General features: G+C 33.5%; 1 non-coding gene across 1 annotated transcript; it reads right to left on the bottom strand.

Moving 5' to 3' along the window:
* Positions 1-17,984: 17,984 nt before the first annotated feature.
* On the bottom strand, positions 17,985-18,103 carry LOC145288282 (5S ribosomal RNA). Its single transcript, XR_013869278.1, has one exon. It is a non-coding gene; the product is annotated as a 5S ribosomal RNA (ribosomal RNA).
* Positions 18,104-22,823: the final 4,720 nt, after the last annotated feature.

Below are 22,823 nucleotides of genomic sequence, written 5' to 3' on the forward strand. Positions count from 1 at the left end.
GTAAAACAATAAATCTATTTTAATTATTTTCATTAGTCGTAATTTGTAATTAGCTGAATAAATCGCCCATCTTGCCCATAGCTATCTATGCATTTCTCTCGTCCCCTATCACCCTATGTTTATTCATTCACTCTCTAATATATCATGTCTCTGCAATCATTTAGAGAAAGAGAGACTCTTTTTTCAAAGTGGCCATCTAATTTATATATGCATGAATCTACATATCGCAACACGTTTTAAATATCAAAATAATAAATCACTTTACATCATGTAAAATAATAATAATAATAATAAAATAATAATAATAATAATAATAATAAAAATAAAAATAATAATAAAAAATAATAAAACTAATAATAATAATAACAATAATAATAATAATAATAATAATAATAATAATAATAATAGAAAACCACAGAGTGAAGATCAAAAAGACGGAGAAACGGAGCAAATAGACGGAATTGTGCAAGAAATATAGAAGACTAGCGGGAGGAACCCAGCGTTGCTCCGCGTTGCACACGTTGCCTTGGTTTTTAGAGACGTGTGTAGTTGGGGGGGGGTAAAATGAAAACAAAGCGAAGTCATAACCCTGTTTTAATATTATAAAAACAAACAATGTTAAAACTATATTAAAAAATCGCGTAAAAAAAACAATTAAAAAATGAACGTGATGCAATGCGAACGGTCCGGCGGTGCCCGTGTGTTTGAAAAATCCAAGAAAAGTTTGAAGGGGGGGTCGTACCCGAATCATTGAGGCGAAAGCGCCACAAAAAAAAACGTGATGAATTAACTAAAAAGTGAATTAGGCCAAATATCAATTCCGCAGTGAAGTTTGTTTTGGTTTAGTTTCAGTAGTCACATCAAACTCGAATTCTAAATTAATGTTTTGTTTTGTCTCGAATTTTAAATGATTTATTTGTTTTAATTTTAATTTACGTGTGTCGTTGCGTTGTAATCTTTGTGTAAAAATAAATGTTGAGTTGAAAGTACTAATAAATATAGGTCATAGTTAGATTTCACGGTTAGAGTCGTGAAACCGGTAGTAAAATCCGGTTAGTCTCGCACATTGCGTCTTACACTAACAAAAAAAAAGCAAAAAGAAAATAATAGTAATCGCGTTTTTTTATTATTTTTTTTCTATTTTATTATGGAAAAAAAACCCAGAAAGCATAAATCAGGGAAACAAAAGATGAAAAAAAAAAGAAACGTCATAAGTAACCTTGTACGATTCCAAACCGGTGTGTTTCCTCGTAGTGTTCCTTGTGAATGTATCCGCTGCGGTGTAAATGGGGAGAGAGGAAAGGAGGAATCTAATAGACAGAAAATATGTTGCAACTTCCATTGAATCTAAGCGATTTTGGCAGTGGACTTTCACCGGAAAAAAAATATAGGAATGTACCATTGTCGAGGAACTGTAGAGGTAATAGGCCTATAGCAAACCTCACTAGTGCTACAGTCTGTATGCATTACATTTGCATGTAATGTCATGATTTTTAATCCTATTAAGGTCAAAGTTGGAGGGGAAAATGAGTTCATTTTATTTATATAGAAGAAGAAGAAGAAGAAGAAAGAAGATAGAAGATAGAAGATAGAATAGAAGAGAAGAAGAGAAGACAGCGATAAAGAAAGTCAAGATAACGCCACTAATAGTAGGAACACCAGGAACAATGCTAAAAAAAAACTTTGAAAAAAGAGTGGGAGAGAGTTTGGAATCAAAGGGATGATTGAGAAAATACAACGGATAACAATAATGAAAACGACTGAAATATTAAGAAAACCTCTTGAATTCGGAGACAAACACACATGAGCTCCAGACACAAGTCGGACATACGGAAACTGCTAAAGAGGTAAAACACAAAGGGACATTACATGGAATCATGACAACTGAATAATTGTAAGTTAATCCCTCCTGCGTCCCTGCCTTCTGTCTCCTCCGTTTTCTTTATGTGTGTGTGTGTGTGTGTGTGTGTGTGTGTGTGTGTGTGTGTGTGTGTGTGTGTATGTGTGACCATAAACAGGCGCCACACACACTAAGTGAGGAGGGTGAAGGAGGATAAAAAGACAGGGGAGAGAAAGCACTAGCCAGACTTTCGCTGGATGAGTGCAAAGAAGACTGGGACTTTGGGGAGGTTTATTGCCATTCAAATTCCAGTGAAGACGAAGGGTCGCTGCCAATAAGAAATCGATCGTAAGCAGCTGTTGCGATAACGCAAATTATTTGAAAAGGCTATCAAAAGAGGTCGAGAGTATTGAAAATCAGGGGAGACTTGTTGTCATTCAGACTCCAAAAAACACCACAAGTTGTTCTAAAAGAAAAATCTTTGATGACGGTCTGTGCCACTGCTCCTAGTGAGTACATAATAATAATAATAATAATAATAATAATAATAATAATAATAATAATAATAATAATAATAATAATATGACAAACAGAGAAACCCATCCAAGTAAGACTCGTTCAAGTCTTAATAATTAATAAGAAGGAAAAAACAGTCAACTTGTTGATTTTGTCGTCCCAGTAGCCCACAGTTGAGAATAAAAAGAGAGAGGAAACGAAATAAATACACGGAACTTGCCAAAAAACTGAAAGGAATATGAAACCTGACAAAAGTCAATATAATACAATAATTATAGGAGCACTAGGAACAGGCAAAAAGAATTTTTTTTAAAAGTAGGAGAAATTGGAACCAAAGAAAAGACTGAGACTGCAACGGACTATAATGCTGAAAACAGCTGAAATGTTAAGGAAAACCCTCGAATGCGGAAACTAATCCACACAAGCGACAAAGATTAACCGGACATATAGAAACTGCAACAGAAGTAAAACAACATAATGCAACCAAGAAAACTGAAATCGTAAAATTGTAAATTGATTACGCCGACCCCCACCTCCCTCAAAAATGTTAAGCTAGGATCGAATGGTACCACACCAAATAGTCGAAGGGTCAAGGAGGATGGAAAGACCGCGGAGGAAAAGCATTAACAAAACTCACACTGTTTGGTGCGAAGAGGACTATGACCTTGGGGAGGCTTACTGCCACTCAAATTCCGGTGATGGCCAATGGTCATTGACAACAAGAAGTTAATGGCAAGCGACTGTTGCGATAACGAAAGCAGTTTATAGTACTGGAAATCTAGGGAGACTTGTCACCCAGACTCCAGGGAACACTACTGGTTGTTGCCAGTGAGAAATTTCTGACGATGACCTGTGTGAGAGCCATTGAATACAAATAATATGGATGATATACAAATTAAGAGACTTGTTTTTCGGTATGAAAGAAGAATATCTTGAAACATATATCAGTTTATGAGTTTTCTAATGAAATCAAAGTAGAATAAATAGTGATTGTGACCAAACGTTTCATCGGTAGTCTAGCACTGCATTGCTAATAGCGAATAGTCAACACAATTCCAGTTTTGTTGCTGAATATAGTGGCGAAATTTCGTAAGTGTAAAATAAAATTACAGAAACGCATCATATATTATGAAGCTTTATTTGGCCTGAAATATTTCCCTACAAATATAAATAACTGTTGCTTTCATTATGTTGATTAATCGGACTATTATTCTCATCTTGGGTGATATTAGCACAACGTTTCGGTCGCTGCGACATGCGACCTTCTTCAGGTGTTGAGAATATGCTTCTTTTCGTACTAAAGAAAAAGAGGGTTGTCTCTACATTACAAGAATTCGAACCGTTTGTTTGAGGGTGGGTCCGTAGATCATACAGAGGGTTCAATCATCAGAGGTCACTAACATATTTGTTAAAAGTTTTTTATGGCTCAATTTTTCAGGATATCTATGCTAATCTATATATCTATAAAAGTGAACGTATCTGTGTGTGTGTCTGTGTGTGTGTAGATCCCCCCCCCCCGCAATAACTCTGTCAATTTTCAATCTACAGACTCGAAATTTGATATAAAAGGTACTGAGATTTGGGAAAATCTTTGTGATCGTTTTTTTTTTTGCCAGAAATTTGGCTGTTAAGGGGTAAAAGTTCAACGATTTGATCTTTGAGAACTCTACCAAACTCCTTCGACAATTTTGGGTCTGAACACTTGAAATTTTAGAATATAAATTCCTTGGACATGGATCTAACTTAATAACTTGATTTGAGCCCAAAACAATAAATGTTAAGGGGGCATAATAAGGATCAAAGTTAAAACAATTACCGCTTTTTTTTTTTGCTCAACATATACCTCCAAACACCCGGGCAACGCCGGGCTGAAATGGTAGTTGTTAATATTTGTGAAAAACAAAGTGTTTTACGAAACAGAAGATAGATACTCATGCCTATTTAAAAAAAATCAAGATGTAAGGGGGAAGCACTAGTAAATAAGAGTTTTTGTTATTGTGAAGTTACCTCCTTTAGGATTGGCATATATTATGGTAGAATGGGTATCGATCCTCTGTTTCGTAAAAACATTTTTTTTTTTTGCTTCACTAAAATTAACAATTAGTATAGAATCCCGAAAAATTGAGCCATAAAGAAACTTTTAACAAATATCTTAGTGACCCCTGATGATTGAACCTTCTTTATGAATTACGGACCCACCCTCAAACAAACGGTTCGAATTCTTGTAATGCAGAGCCAACCCTGTTTTTCCTTAGTACGAAAAGAAGCATATTCTCAACACCTGAAGAAGGTCGCAGGTTGCAGCGATCGAAACGTTGTGCTAATAACACCCAAGTTGAAAATAATAGTCCGATTAGTCACATAAGACAAGCATTAACATCTCATCTAAAAAAATTCAGAATTGCAAAGATAAGTATTTATTGTTATCTATCTAATAAAGAGTGCTTTACCCAAGAGAAATAATCTAGAACAAGTTTGAAAAGTTGTTGGTTTTATCCTTTTTACGAGGGAAAGCATAAAGAAAGTTAATACGAACTTTTGAAACAACTCCAACTCTACCAGTTTGTGAAGTTTTTTTTGGGGGGGGGGGTAATAAAAGTGAGGAGAGTCATAGCAATAGGCACCAATGCTTGGCGTGTGCTCTTTGTAGAGAAGCACTAGCACTCCAGACTAGAACTCGTTCGATCCAAAACATAATACGAAAATAAGGTTATGCAAATTTAGGAGCTATCGGGGTTCGAGGTGTCTGGATAAAAAAGACATTTTTGGTGTATTTTTTTTTTTTTTCGTGGCAGGGACTTTATCTCCTGCACGTGAGGTCGGTGTCAGTTGGGAAGAGGACGAAAAAAAATTACGACGGAGCAATCGAGTGGTGAAAGACAATAAACCAACGTTTCGTCGCGGGAAAAATGCGAACACAACTTCGACGTCGTTTGTCCTCAACTTGCAAGATTTTACGTGACTAAACGAGGGATTAATTCCGGGGGAAAATATCGCTGTTAAAAAAAAAAAGATTATAGACAATCTTTCAGGTTTGTAGATTTTATAAATTCAGATTTTATAATCTATACCTTTTATGATACGGATATAGTTTAAACTAATAAAGAATAAGAGAAGCCGCTGGTGACACAGACATGGTCTGTACGTAGAAAGTTTAAATCTGCCTAATAATGCCATCACGAAAGTATAAAAGAAATAGGATGGTTTGAGAGGTATTTTGTTCGTAAGCAAATAGAAGCATGGTATTGATTGAGAAATGAGATATAGACAAAATGTACATTAACTAAGATAGAAGTTTAGTCTGCCAATGCCCAAGTTCGAATCTCACGTAAATCTAAAAGATTGTTTGAAAAAAATCAATAAGTATTTTATAAAAAGAAAAGATAACACTATTACAAAAGGAAAAGTCGCATAACTAGTTTTAAAATTAACTTAAAAATTTTTGGTAATTAAAAGTTGACATAAAGGGTATCCAGAATTAGTTTGAAACGAATTAATTTTGCTTATTTATCCTTTTATTTATTTACTAGTGGAGGGTGCCCGGTTTGCCCGGTTTGCCCGGTCGTTAAATACGCTTAAATATATTTTAATTTGTGAAGATTTCGTATTTATTACTATGGAGTCAATTTCCTATTATATATATATATATATATATATATATATATATATATATATATATATATATATATATATATATATACAAGCAAAAGTACCCGTCGTTGACTGGGTTCAAAAACAGCCTACAGAAAATGGACTCTGATTTATGAAAGTATGATAGGTTATGAAAAGGAACGGTTGTAAAGAGATAGCTTCGTATTTGGGGGTATCAAAACCAAAGCAAAATATGATGAAAGTAAAAAGAAAATAGATAACCCCCATAATTTATTATACCATACATGTTCGCACTGAAACACTTACCACAATATTCTGTGGATCTATATTAAAAAAAACTTGTTAAACTTTGTGACATATTTCCATCCTATGGAGGTCAGGAGCGAACGAACACCCCATAATTTTATTATACCATATTTCTTCAAACTGAAACGTTATTAGCAAAGTATACTTACGCAGATAGATATGAAAAGTCTTTATTAAAGTTTGTGCCTATTTCCATTCTATGGAGGCCAGGCGCGAACGCAGACCCCACAATTTTATTATACCATCCCTGTTTAAGTTGAAACATACTTATCAAAGTATTCTTATGTACATCTATATAAAAAATACTTGTAAACGTTTTTATTTTTAATTTCTAAATTTTTTATTTCCATTCTTTGTGGACCTGGCGCGTACGCAGACCCCACAATTTTAATGAATCATCATTATGCCAGATCAAACATACCCATCCCTGTGTCTCGATACATCTTCTATCATTATACGGGATCAGTTTTCTATAATAGTCAATCATATAGGAGCCTATTCGTGACCAGACAGACACATAGAGACGTTCAGCTTTATATATATATATATATATATATATATATATATATAGTACTCATTACAAAAGTTTTTAAAAATGACTTGCACCCCATCAGCTAGAATCGAAGCCAAAACTTTTAGCGCTCTAGTGTCGTTCCCGACCGTTTGAGGTTTCGACCGATAGGTAAGACAGATTTAAAATTACATCACTTCAAGTTATGAATGCGAAAAAGTAATAGAAATATGTCCGCAAGTTTAAATGAACATTTTGCATTTCAACTTGCCGACATGTACACATTATTCATCCATCCAAACGAAGATTTTACTTGTTATAAACAATCCTTAGTGCGTGTTCATTCCAGTGTTAAGTTGCTTGTAGTTTAAAAGTTTATCGATTTAATATTTTCACACTGACATCTACTGTTTTATTAATACATGTGTATTTTGGAAATGGCTTCAGATGAGGCAGAAAGCCATTGATGTAACGGTCCAATAAAAATATACTATTTCAAGGTAAAAAAAAAAAAAAACAGCCAACGACGTGTGAGATGGATAGATATCGACTCAGAAAATAGGATTCTTTCCTCTTTGTCAGAAACATCGCTCATGGAATGTGAGAACTAACGGACAAAATAAAGGAACCAGGAATTACGAGGGTCCCTAAAGTAAACTTAAGATGCGCTTCCTAAAATACAAAATCATATTTTCCTACTGAAATAATTCATAAACGCATTCATCGAATTTACTTTCTTATGTAGAAATGGAATGGCGTATATTTTCCATAAATTTTCACAAATACCTTTCTTCGTATTAGTTATAAAGCGGCAAAAGCTGAAGAAACGTGGAAAAGAACATAACTAGAGACGGAATAAACATACCGCAGTGGATGTAAACAAATTCGACATTATTTATTATATTAATAAAATGTCTTCGATTTCAACTCTCACTACAGCTCCATTAGGAAAATAAACAATAATTCCGGAACAAATATTGTACACTCACAACTTACAGCACGTTATAAATGTGTTTCACGAAACTATACGCACATTTTGTCCCCGTTTCGAAATTATTACATTTATTCCGAATAAACTTCTCTCAAATGCATACTCCCGCAAATTATATATATATATATATATATATATATATATATATATATATATAATGATTTTGATTTTTACATTTACACAACAGTTCTAATAGGAAAATAACCAAAAACCTCCCTTCCTCAACAAATCTTTCACACTCTCATCATTTACAGCACTTCCTAAAGCATGGTTTGCTAAACTACGTTAACATTTCGTTACCGTTTATAATTTTTTTTTCCGAACAAATTACCTTTCTCAAATATGCATTTCTATGCAGGGCGTAGCAAACATTTTCACTCTCTATTAATTATGTCCTCTTTCACTTTATCTACGTCACTGTGTTACTTTATTAGCACATATAATTATTATCAAACGACCGTTAGTATTTTATGTCTAACCTCCTACTTTTACAGTAAGCTTCATTCTCTATCCATTAAGTCCTTTCGCTCTAATCGTACCACCGTGTTATTTTATTAACAAGTATAATTATTTTCAAACTACTGTCATTATTCATTTTCGACCTCCTACTATTCATAGCATGCTACGCCTTATTTTGAACATAAATAATAAACGCTCACCCCAATTCAATTACATTCTACTTTATACCCTGATTATATTGGAAAATTAACGGAATAACATACTCTTTGATTTCAAGTATTGAACTCTGGCTATTGCTAATACTTTTAGAAATTTTTCAGAAGGTCGAAATGATTTACAGAAAATCTGCGATCTAATTCTTGTACTGGCATCTAGCGCGGCTGTAGCCGAGATTGAACTCACTACATGTTTTGTAGTGTAATTCAAATCTTATCGGTAGCTGAATACTTGGTGCTTCACCAGGACTATTAAGGGTATATTTTATCGTGACGCAATCACTAGACGAAGTGCATACCATGGCTTAAGAGAGTTCCATCTGCTCTCGAGAGAAGGATAGACTGCACCAGTTTCTCAACCTGGTATTTTACCTCGCGATACATATGTTGCGTTATATCATAAAAGGGATCGTGTGTGATCGTCTAGTCAGAGTTAATGTCGTGTGATAGTCTAGCTGTTCTTTCTATTAAATGATACGTTCATATGCCGTTGTGTGTGTGTGGTACATATATTTTTCAATATACTTTCTGCGTCTTGGATGTTGGTCCATCTGGAAACATCTCGTGTCATGGAGGGGAGACGTTACCAGTTTTGAACGACGGTTCATTCACTCCAACACGATGAATTGGTTTTATAGTTTTTATTTCACTTTCCAGGTGTCTCGCAGAAGATGGAAAGTGAATCTCTGGCTTGTGTGGTTTCTCTTGGTCTCGTTTCTACACACGTCAGCACCCCCCGAATGAAGGGGAGGAGACGTCTGACAAGCCGTCTGTCGCGTTCTACGCCCAAACCAAATCTCCACGATTCAGCTAACCTGATCACATGACTCACACGCAATCCGATCAGCTGATCTTGACGTCCGGTCAACGTATCTCAATATAATTTACACACCTCCCTCTATCTCTCGATCCATTTTCTAACACATACAGCACCTCGCCTTTCCAAATGATCTGGCGAAAACCGGTGTGTCAACGTAATCGTGCTTTATATCAACTTATACTGACGCAATACTTATAATAATAGCTTCATGAAAATAACACATCATATATGTTCCCAATTGCAACATTGGCTTCGGCATATAAAAAAATTCAATTACGTGTTAATAAAATCAATATAACTATAAGAAAAATGACGTTCACGCTAATCAAATAGGAAAATATATGGATAACTACTACCGCAGCAAATGTACGTATAAACACTTCCCCTTACATAAACTAGTTGCAATATAAAACTAAAGAGTGTTTCAACGTCTCATCTGAATTTCGCCGACCAAATGGGCAAGACGTCTATAGTGACCGAATCGCGAAATGATCTCTACGAATGCTAAAAACAAATGTTTCTAATTGCCACACTCTTTGTTTCTCCTTTTTATCAGAAGTCCCTTTTCGTTCTCACTTCCCAAAGCAAGTAAGTTTTCAAAGGAAGATGCTTACTCAAAGTATTTTCAACCAATGAACATCGTTTCAACCCCCCAAAGTAACACATATACGTGAAAATAGTAAACCGACGCGAAGTTAGTTACTCCTATAGCACAAACAGTCAAAAGATAGAGACATAGAGAATTCTCAAGTCGGTTGCACAATGAACAGGACCACAGAGCACCAGTTCAACACTTCCTTTCGTGCCTTTGACCGGAAGAAGCGAAATGGACTCAATGAACCATATTCAAGCTTTCTCCAACTCGCGCACCTATTCTTACGCACTAGCGTCAATCAGATTAACAGAAACTGCACGGAGTAACAAGAACAAGGTCAACGAACACGTACACAATGCCACGTTACCAAATACTCGCATAAGTATATTACTTATGCGCGCATATTAACACTATGAGCATATTGACCTACAAGTTTCTAAAACTTGTGACTACAGAACTTTTTTTACTGGACGCAAAAATTTGCATAAATATTTTCATTTTTTAAAGTAACTTTTATATTATTATCTATTGCATGAAAATGTTTTGCTATAAAATTTCGTTTTTCTTCAATTTTCATTTACAAAACTGCTTATGCGTTAGGTAGCACTTACTATCTGGTGACACTTCTATGTTGATGTTTCCTTTATTTCCATCTTATATGCACGCACGTCTGTAAATATCGGCCACTTTTTTTTCTTCGTTAAAGCATAACTTTTATACCTCAATTGAAATCGAATGTCAGTGTGGTTCTTGGTACTACTACTACTACTACTACTACTACTACCAACACACACATTTGATACTTTCAACAAAACTAGTTCAAATGCAAAGCGACTATACGATGCTAAAATGTTCATGTTTGTTATTCAGCCAGCACATTAAAAGAAAACTAATCTGTGTTAAATATTATAATCTAGCGGTGTTCGCTTCATACGAAGTACAAGATGGCACTAAGTCGGTGATCTTGTGCAATACTGACTTTTGAAAATTTAATAAGATGAGTCTGTCTTTTAAGAACAATGCAGTTCGCAGGGTACGTAATGCTAGCGCGGAATTTTGAGAAATTTAACACTTACACAATGAAACACGGGAAAGAAGAATTTATTCTATGCTCATAACTATTTAGATTCGGTTTATTCTGGTATTTATATTATATTTCTCTTAGTTGGTCTGTCGGTTTGTCTATCTGTCCGTTCCACTTATTCTCAGAAACAACTGGTCCGATCTGACTGAAATTTTGTATGAACATTTGCCACGATAATGTGCAGCCAATTAAGTATTATGGTATCTGTTAAATACATTGTTAGGGAGTAGTAGGGATTAGTCACAAAATACCACATTTACTTGAGAAGTTTTCCCGGAAACTACTAGTCCGGTCTGGCTGAAATTTCGTATAGAACTTTACTATGGTAAAGTGCAAGGAACTAATACTATCGTGCCCGTTTGATAGACAGTTACGGGTTAACAGGTATTAGTATTTGATGTTAAATGAGCACAAATATAACCGTATACAATCATCAATTTGGCATAAAGCATTCATTCTAAGTCAACGGGTTGTAACTTTTGCTCATTTTTAACGGGCAACACATCTAGTTTTTTTATATTCCAATATTTTATTTCTGAATTTTTGAGATGTGGATTGATAGTTTACATGTTTAGACTACTGTTCTCATCTTGGTTGTTATTCTCACAACGTTTCGGCCCAAGTAGCCTACGAACCTTTTAAAGTGCGTCCGAAAGAACTCAGGAATCTAGGTAAAATTCTGTTCTAAGTAAAACTCTTCTAAAGGTTGAAGATTCTGAGCGTGCGTGATACTAAGAATACAATTGCGAATTACTGAGGATAAATCCTGTAGTGGCTAACGGAACGATAGCCTGTTATCTCAGTGGGTTAAATAAAGAGTTTCGTTCGAAATTCGGTTTTAAATTCCCGACTTTGACAGAATGAGTCTGACAAGATACACATGTAGAAGGTCGGAGGTTACATCGACGGAAACGGTCAGTGAATAGCGCTTAAGATGAAAGTAGTAGTCCGAATAATACAAATTCTGATATTCTATTTTGATAGTTGTCCTATTCTCATATGTTATTCTAATGTTATATATTGTTATTTATTCCCACTTTTAATATTTAATAAAATGAAAAATGAATATATATATATATATATATATATATATATATATATATATATATATATATATATACGAAACTCCTTCACAAGTTGAAAAATCACGCGAAATGGATAGATGAAAACTATTAAAAGATGAACCTCTTGACTGATACTTTTTTTACCATCGACTTCTCATTGATACAAAAATACGCATGTGAATCGTTTCAAGACATGACTCTTGAAGTAGCAAGAGAAACCTTTCGTTTTTGGCACAAAATCAAATGCGTGAAAGTAAAAAAGATTTAGAAAAAAAATAGACACGTTCATTCGGTCTACGCGTTTTGCGACGAAAATGTTATTTCAAACTTAAGCCTGACATATATTATTTTAATTGGAATTCATTATTGAGATGAGTATTATTTATTAATTAATTTATTGCGGACTATTATCTTAATCTTTCTTAGTTGTTGTTTCACGACGTTTCGCCAACTATTTCTCTGTCCTTCGTCAGGTGGTAATCGCGACGGGATAGGAACTGCGAATCTCCTAAGTGCATTCTCAGCAATTACTGCTATCCATAGTTGTCGTCTTACCACCTAAGGAACGGCAGAGGAATAGTTGGCCGAAACATCGTGAAACAACAACTAAGAAAGATGAGAATAATAGTTCACAATATATAAATTATTAAGCCTGACAGTATGTAAAATGTCTATAACAAGGGTTAGGACAACAGAATAATCTTATCATTGTTTTGACTCTGGAGTATATATCCTACACAGTTAGATGCAGTTAATCAACCAAGAACCACATCACTATATATAAGACATCAAACATTCTGTTTTCCTAACCCTATTTATAACGTACACGCGACAGGTTAATGTAAATGTTATTTATGACTTATATGTAACAGAACAATAGCTATTTCAAACGAAATAAGAAACAGACTGAAAATACTATTTAAATTTTAGCTTAACAGATATACGAAAATGATATTTAAAATATAAGCGTGACAGGCCAACCAAAAATCTTTTTTGCGACCAAAATATGACAGACCAATAAAAAGTCTATTTAAAACATAAGCATAACATTGTGGCGGAAATGCTATTTCAAACATACAACAATATTTCAAACAAAAGTGAGAGTGGCAGATCAAATTGCTATTTCAAACCAAAGCATGGGAGATTGATTAACTGATGGACAGAATCTTGTATAGAGATGCTTGAACACAGTTAAAATAAGATGCGTTCATTCAAACTGGTCACGTGTGCGTGTGTGTGTGTGTGTGTGTGTGTGTGTGTGTGGATATTGATAAGTGACTGATGATTGAAGCATAAAACGATGTCGTTATATCTGATGTTGCTGTATTCTATAATTTTTTAATTTTTAATATATGTGATTAAATGCCTTAAAAATTTGTTACAAACCTGTTCTCTCAGACTGTAGTGGCCGGTGCAAACAAAAAGGAAAGAAAAAATGGCTGCTGTTTCTCTTTATATGCTGGCGATCTTTTCATCTCATATGCAAACGAGATGCATCCAACAGATGCTTAAATAAATTAAGAGCGTGATTTTTCAAGAACTGTGTTGATTTTGAATTTGAATGTTGGAGTAGCCAGTTGTGATAGCAATGTATCGCGTTTTGACATTTTTGAGTTGCGAGTTTTGACAACAACAGTGTGTCGAATTTGATCCCGGAAATTGTTAGTTAAAAATCCAGCATAGTTTACAATCCATCAGGGGAAGCGTAGAATAGTTAAAATTCGATTATTTAACCAAATAATATATATTTATAATATTCAAGATTGCAGATTTCAAGATTTTTTTTAAAGATAGCGAGAATAAGTAAGAGATGATTTACTTGGAGAGTTAATTACAAATTAACGGCTAATCAGAACAATTAAAATGGACCCTTTTCAAGCATAACTCAATCCCAAACCAAGAAATACGAGGTGCCTTCAATGTTTCCACACATTTTTGTGCAGGCATTATAAATCGTCGTAGATTATTGAAAATTCAGTATATTATTGCTATACATCAGTTTTTATGATTTTAGTTTCAAATGAACAGCTACAGCAGAAATTGGAATACACTCTACTACAGTCTGATTGCCACAGCTGGTGAATTACAAAAATAAAATCTGGATGTCAGGACACTTTAGAATAATGATATGCAATAAAATTCTGTTTTTAACTTGGAGAAAATGCCACGGAAACATATGAAATGCTTCAGACTGCTTTTGGACCATCCTGCATGAATCAAGTATCGATTTTCAAGTGACATAAGAGATTCAAAGAAGGCAGGGAATCTGTGAGGGATGATGAGAAGTGGGGGAGGAGTAAGGAAGCCAGAACACAAGAGTTGATTGGCCAAATAAAGAATTACATGGATAAAGACCTTCGCGTGTCTATAGAGACAGTAAGTGCACAGTTTGATGCTAATGTGAGAACTGTATACGCATTTAATCGCGAGGAACTAAAAATTTGGAAGATTTGTGCAAATTCAAAATTCCTCAACTCCCTCCTTGTCACACATTATTTGACCAAGATAGGCGTCGACAGTTCATCACCCTCTCTATAGCCCAGAACTTGCTTCCTGTGATTTTTGGTTATTTTATAAGCTCAATGAAAACCTTAAAGGCTGTCGTTATGAGGCGATTGAGGAACTGAAAGAGGCTGTGACGAGGGTCATTGACACGCTCACACAAGAGGATTTCTATAGGGCATGCTAGAAGTCATTGGAACGGTACAACAAGTGTATTGCATCTGGAGGAGATTACTTCGAAGGGGACTAGAGTTTCATGTGTATACTCTGAATAAAAGTGCTCACGCGAGTTAAGTCTGGAAACTTATTGAAGGCACCTTGTATTTTAAGATGCATTTTATGTATATAAAATATATAGGAAAAATCCTTAGGAAAACAAACGTTGATTAACTCATCTTTAGTATAATAATAGACATAAGACTAGCGCTTGTGATGGTGCACAATTTAGTCGATATTTAACGAATGGATGATTGCTTGGGAGTTCCAGGCTGTTTTGAGATGAGGTTCAAATGAATAGTTTACGTGATTCAATTTGCAGGCAGAACCAAGTTGAACATTAATTCTAACGCTTTGCGCCACGGGCGTATGATAAGATGAACAATACGACCATTACATTACGTGTGATCATCAACACGCAACAGCAGCCTGTTAACAGGATACCAAATATTACGGTATATTGAACAGATAGAAGATATTCTTAAGGTTTCGTTTACTATACCGTAGAAAATTTAAAAACAAAGGAGAATTCTGAAATAATCGTATTGTCGAATCAAGAATCGATGCTTTAAAACATTAGTTTGCTGCTGTTGCTGCTGCTGTTATATGCTGAGCACAATTCATTTATTTCTAGTGAATCAAATGATTATCGTTGGCATTCGTTTCCCTGATATCTGTATACAAGAGGCATTCAATAAGTAGTGCCCCTGATCCATTTCTTATAGCAGTAGAGCAACGAAACTTCCCACATAGAACCACTCAAAGGCATTTCTCCCATCGTTTGCTATAGCTCTGGAGACTGTTTTTGTAGAGCACCCTAAGCTGATCTTCTAACCACAATGTGACTTCGGAAATCAAGGCTGCATCATCTGGGAAATGCTTTTCTTTCAAAAACAACTTTGCGGACGGGAAGAGATGAAAGTCAGAGAGTGCAAAGCCAAGAGAGTAGGGGATGGAGAAGATTTCATAGCCACACGTATGTACTTCTGATCTGGCCACACGTATGTACTTCTGATCTGGCGACATGCACGTTGTGGACCGAAGCGTTGCTTTCAAGAGGAGAATACATTTGCTGATTTTGCCCTACTTCTTGATTTTTATAGCTAATTTTCTCAATAGTGAAACTTAATAAATTCTTGTAATTTTTGCCAGAAAATGTCATCACTACTCCATCTTGATCGCAGAAGACTGTGAGCATGGCCTTGACAGCTGTGAACTGCACGCTTGCTTTCTTTGGAGATGATGAGTCCAAATATTTTCACTGCATTGACCGGGCGTTGATCTCTGGATCATAATGATAGACCCAGGTGTCATTCTATGCAAACAGTCTTTTGTAAATCTTTGATTCATCTTCCTGGTACGATTCCAAATTTATCCTCGAGCACTCGATGCGTCTTCGCTTCTGGAAAAGTGTCAGCAACCTGAGAATCCATCTGGAAGACACCTATGCATATGAAAATAGTCATGAATGATAGTTTCAACAAACCCTGTACTAATCTTGACCCGTTTGAGGATTTGGGGAATAGTCACACGTCGATTTTCTAAAATGACAACCTCAACTTCACTTACAGATGCTTCATCAATGGCAGAGTGAGCGATCCAGTTTGGAAGCTGTTTCTACAGATTTTCGGCTATTTTTGAATTCACGATGCCAATCTTTTACACGGTCATATAGTGGGAACATCATAACTACACATTTCTTTCAATTCATAAAATATATCCTGTTGTGTGCGTCCTTACTATTGTGGATATCCATCAATACGCAATCAACTCTCGTAACGGTATAAATATACCAAGAGGTACCACTCTACAGAGTCACTCGTAGTATACTATATTTCCATTAAGTACCACAACTCACATATCTATGTTATAAATCCAGATACTTTTCCTAAATGATATCCGTCTTCGAGTTCTTTCTCGCTGAACTTTCCTTGCCATAACATTTTCAAACATAAAAATCGGATCGTTGCGCAATACTCAATAGGATCCATTTCACACTTTACTCAGTTCAAACACCTGTAAATCAGAAACCACAATTAGTTTAGAACTTTAATTTGACATGTAACCCATAGAGATATAAATTATTGCATATGCAAAATTATAATTAGATCAGATAACTGGAAGTGGTTCGGTGGAATTACTTGTTAATATGGCTATGACAACAGCATATTCTTTCCATTGTTTTGATTCTCGATTGTGTATCCGTTGATATCTTATATGCTGTTATATGGAGTGATGTGGTTCTGGGTTGATTAACTGTGTCTAACTGCGCCGGATATATACACGAGAGTCAAAACAATGATAAGAATATGCTTTTGTTATAGCTCTACTTATTAAACACCCTTCGTAGTCAACATTTTTCTTGAAAGACATCGGGCATTTACGGGGCCACATGTGAACGCGTTTTTATGAACCGAACTCGATTCAAAAGTTGCACCATGAATTTGTCAGTCCTTGTTGTTGCTACTCTAAGCGTATATTACTCTGAGTTTGAGTAAACAGTCGCATTATAGATCCACTATTTCTTTTGATTACATTACGTTTTAAATCGAAGTTAGAATATTTGATCTTCATTTTTCTATTGGAATTCTTTGAGATAAGTAATTTGTATATTTATTTATTTGCGAACTGTTATCTTCATCTTCATGGTCGTTATTTCACGACTTTTTGGCAAACTATTCCTCTATCGTGGTTAACCGCGACAGGATAGGAATACTGAGTCTCTTTATTGTTTTATTTTACTTCCGTTGAAGTTCCCAGAAATCAAGAGGCCCACAACCAGGGCTAAAACTTGAAATCTATATGAGATACATAGATATTCGAATGTTCTATTTAAGTTCTTTATCTCTCAAACACTGAGTTAGTAAAGAGGTTGAGAACATAATTTTCCTCTCCCCAATTAACCATTTTCATACGTTGTAGTATATATTTAATTTTGGTCTCTTGGTCTTACTGGATTCCAGGACAAGAATTTATTTAGTCTGGTGGAGTATCCAGCTTCGGGCTATTACTTGAGGTAACATCACTTGGAGAAGGTGCATCATCATTCCTCGTAAATGCTAATGTGGGTTAGCCATAGTGAGGAGATCTTATTTGGGCAGCGAATACTATGTGATTTTGAATATTTGCTCAGGGTTTACTTCTATGGAAAAGTATCCTCATGCCATGTTGTTTTGACAAACCCCTGTACAAAAAGAAATTGGACACTCGAGGACAGTGTCTAGTAGGCATTAAAGTTCTCTCCATAGAGAAATGCTTACAGCACCTGGTACTCCCAAGCGGTCACCCATCTAAGTACTGACCAGGCTCTACGTTGTTTAACTTCGGTGATCGGACGAGAACCGGTGTTTTCAACGTGATATGGCCGTAAGCATAACTGTGTTCGTGGTGCAGTGAATAGAGACGTTGAATCTCTACGGTCTCAGGGGAGCATTTTCTGAAGATAGCGGTTTTAATTCTACCAAAAGCAGGCCAGAGGATTAGTTGGCCAAAAGGTGGTCAGACAACAACAACTATGGAAAGCAGTTATTACTGGGGATACAGTTAAAAGACAGCATTCCTATCCCGTCCTGGTTAACTACCTGAAGAAGGCCAGAGAAATAGTTGCCCTAAACGTGGTGACACAACAACAACTAGGAAGATGAGGATAACAGTCCACAAATAAATAAATAAATAAATATTTGATCTTCATCCTATTGTTTATTCTTTTCATTCTATCATTGTATAAACATCTCTATATGAGACTCTCTGTTACATGTCGGACGCATCTTATATATATATATAGCAAATATATATATATAGCATATATATATATTAGATGCGTTCGACATGCTAACAGAGAGTCTCATATAGAGATGTTTATACGATGATAGAATGACATTATGTGGCCAGACTTCGTGGACACCGTGTAGATTATGTAGTCAGACTTTGTGGGTACCGTGTAGATTATGAAGCCAGACTTTGTGGGCACCGTGTAGATTATGCAGCCAGACTTTGTGGGCACCGTGTAGATTATGCAGCCAGACTTTGTGGATACCCTGTATATATATATATATATATATATATATATATATATATATATATATATATATATATATAATTATAAAACTCAAATGATCTTGTAACGATGTATGTAACACACTTTCCGGTTTACGACATCCGGTTGCACATGCGCGCATGACCTGCGCACTGAAATATTAACGTTATTATTTCGAAATTATTATTTTACATAATACTAATACGTTAATATTAACGTAATACAGAAATGAACGATGTAAAAAAAAAAGCAGAGAGTATTAACAATTTTTTATTTGGATAATTTAAACGCGAAAAAAAACAAAACAAAAGAACAATTGGAACGTTGAAATATTAACGTTATTATTTCGAAATTATTATTTAACATGGGAAGAGTAAGGTTTAAAATAACTTAAACGTAATACAGAAATGAACGATGTAAAAAAAAAGCAGATATATGAAAATTTGAATTTAACTATAGTAAGTATTATGGTATCTGTTCAGTGCACATTTACCTATAAGTATGGCCAACCACTTATAATTCAGTAACTGTAATTTTTTTTTTAAATAATCAATTATAATAAACAGAACGACTCATAGAAATATATCTATATTCTTTTTCATTTTAATATACTTTCATAGAAATGTTTCTATTATGTCAAAAAAAACTATTTTCTTTACGTCACAAGTGTCACGCTCATACATGAATTCCATAGCTAATATAGCATAATGACCCAGCGGGTCACGGATAGTCTAGTATATATATATATATATATATATATATATATATATATATATATATATATATATATATATATATATATATATATTCATTTGTTTTAATGTTTTACAAATATCAAAAGATTGGCGTGAAGTCACCCTTGACAAATCAAACATTTTTGTGTTGCTTGTCAAGAGACACATTTTTTGCCTTCCATCTGACAAGAAATCTAATTCTTTCACAAAGAAAAAGAGAGAACGTCAAGGAACCCATTCTCAACTCTGACAGCAGTTATTTTCATCTGCTGATATCGTCTAAAAAAATTGACAAGCGGGCAGGCGATTTGGGACGTATCAGCTGATTAATGAGTGGTTTTCGTAATCAAAAAGTTCTCAATACCTTATATAGAACAGGCGTGTTTAACTGCCGCGTTGCCCAGGAATAATAGCTTTAATGTTTTTTATTATAGTATTGTATACTATTATACTATACAAGAAACTCGCTAATGCTCGGGAACAATAACAGTAATGATACCGTTGTATATTTATTAAGTGGAATATATTTACACAAAACTTCTCTATGCTCTAGTTAAAGCAAGGTTGTTTAAGCACTACGTTGTCCGAAGGCAATAACTTCAATGTACTTCATTATAGAGTTGTATACCAGACAAGTAATTCGACATTTTCCGGGAACAATCATGGTAATAATTAGGACTGTGACAACAGCATATTCTTTTCATTGTTTTGACTCTTGAGTATATATCCGTTAATATCTTATATGATTTTATATAGACTGATGCAGTTCTCAGTGGATTAACTGTATCTAACTGTATCGGATATATATTCGAGAGTCAGAAGAACGAAAAGAATATGCTGTTGTCACAGCCCTAGTAATAATGCAGTATCATATTTTGTAAGTAGCATATGTTAGTCCAAAACTTCTTGATACTCTTATGGAAATAAATTAAAGACGAGGAGTGGGGAGTTGTGCCTTATTTGCTATTTGCGTTCTTGATTCCCTTAAATACTTTAAATGGGTTTGCCCGGTAGATTTTTATTCACTAATTTTTGTGTGACGGGGCGAATATATAAAACATTATATATTCAAATAAGTGCATTTTCTTCTTGATTATATAGTACATTTTGTTTATGTGTATATACGTGTGTATGTACGTGTGTGTAGACGTGTGTTTATGTGGGTTTGTGCGTGTTATAGCACAAGTGCCCAAGCTTGGGAAAATACAATTACCATACATCTTGAAATTTACGAAGACATTGCTATGTCTGAAAATCATACTTTATGGCGACTTGTCAACTGCTACGCACACTAGAAGTTCGCCGCAAAGGAGTAAGAAGGACATTCTCAAGAGGTCCTTAATGTTCGTGAAATCGACCACAGGCTGAGTTCAACACTTATGCAGATAGCATCGCCTGGAGAGAAGAACAAAATAGCGATGGAAGCGGTCCCCATTTACTTGCAACTGCCACAAATGAAAAGTTAGACACACTGACCGGTTTTTAATGTTGGGAACATTTACAACGTTTCCAAAATGAAGAAAAATTCTACATTAGAGACGAAAATAAAAATTGCTTCAGCATAAAAGAAATTTTCCTATACTTTGATTCTAGGTTAGAGAAAGATATATCTGGTTTTAAAAAGATATTGCTGTATATCGTGGTTGGAAGTATTCAAGGAGAATCTTGGTATGTGTTTTTTTGTCGAGGTCAAAAGGTCAAATTGTGCAAGTGAGTGAAGTGGAAGTTAGGACTGACGTCATCAGCTGAGTTACAAAATACTGTGGAGATCAAAAGTATTTGAAAAACATCTATAAACTATATATTATACTGATAAATTTATGTCTCAATATTTTTCAATATAATATTATACTGATAAATTTATGTTTCAATATTTTTCAATATAATATTATACTGATAAATTAATGTTTCAATATTTTTCAATATAATATTATACTGATAAATTTATGTTTCAATATTTTCAAATTTAATATTATACTGATAAATATATGTTTCAATATTTTTCAATATTATATTATACTGATAAATTTATATTTCAATATTTTTCAATATAATATTATACTGATAAATTTATGTTTCAATATTTTTCAATATAATATTATACTGATAAATTTATGTTTAAATATTTTCAAATTTAATATTATACTGATAAATTTATGTTTCAATATTTTTCAATATAATATTATACTGATAAATTTATGTTTCAATATTTTTCAATATAATATTATACTGATAAATTTACGCTTCAATATTTTTCAATATAATATTATACTGACAAATTAATGTTTCAATATTTTTCGATAAAATATTATACTGATACATTTATGTTTCAATATTTTTAAATATAATATTATACTGATAAATTATCGATTCAATATTTTTCAATATAATATTATACTGATAAATTTATGTTTCAATATTTTTCAATATAATATTATACTGATAAATTTATGTTTCAACATTTTTCAATATAATATTATACTGATAAATTTACGCTTCAATATTTTTCAATATAATATTATACTGATAAATTTATGTTTCAATATTTTTCAATATAATATTATACTGATGAATTAATGTTTCAATATTTTTCGATATAATATTATACTGATAAATTTATGTTTCAATATTTTTCAATATAATATTGTACTGATAAATTTACGTTTCAATATTTTTCAATATAATATTATACTGATAAATTTATGTTTCAATATTTTTCAATATAATATTAAACTGATAAATTTATGTTTCAATATTTTTAAATATAATAATATACCGATAAATTTACGCTTCAATATTTTTCAATATAATAGTATACTGATAAATTAATGTTTAAATATTTTTGAATATAATACTGATAAATTTATGTTTCAATATTTTTCGATATAATATTATACTGATAAATTTATGTTTCAATATTTTTCGATATAATATTATACTGATAAATTTATGTTTCAATATTTTTCAATATAATATTATGCTGATAAATTTACGCTTCAATATTTTTCGATATAATATTATACTGATAAATTTATGTTTCAATATTTTTCGATATAATATATACTGATAAATTTATGTTTAAATATTTTTCATTATAATATTATACTGATAAATTTACGCTTCGATATTTTTCAATATAATATTATACTGATAAATTTACGCTTCGATATTTTTCAATATAATATTATACTGATAAATTTACACTTCAATATTTTCAATATAATATTATACTGATAAATTAAGGTTTCAATATTTTTCAATATAATATTATACTGATAAATTTACGCTTCGATATTTTTCAATATAATATTATACTGATAAA

This window comes from Euprymna scolopes, chromosome 11, assembly GCF_053919585.1.
Source record: "Euprymna scolopes isolate OS-2025 chromosome 11, ASM5391958v1, whole genome shotgun sequence".
Classification (NCBI taxonomy): domain Eukaryota; kingdom Metazoa; phylum Mollusca; class Cephalopoda; order Sepiida; family Sepiolidae; genus Euprymna; species Euprymna scolopes.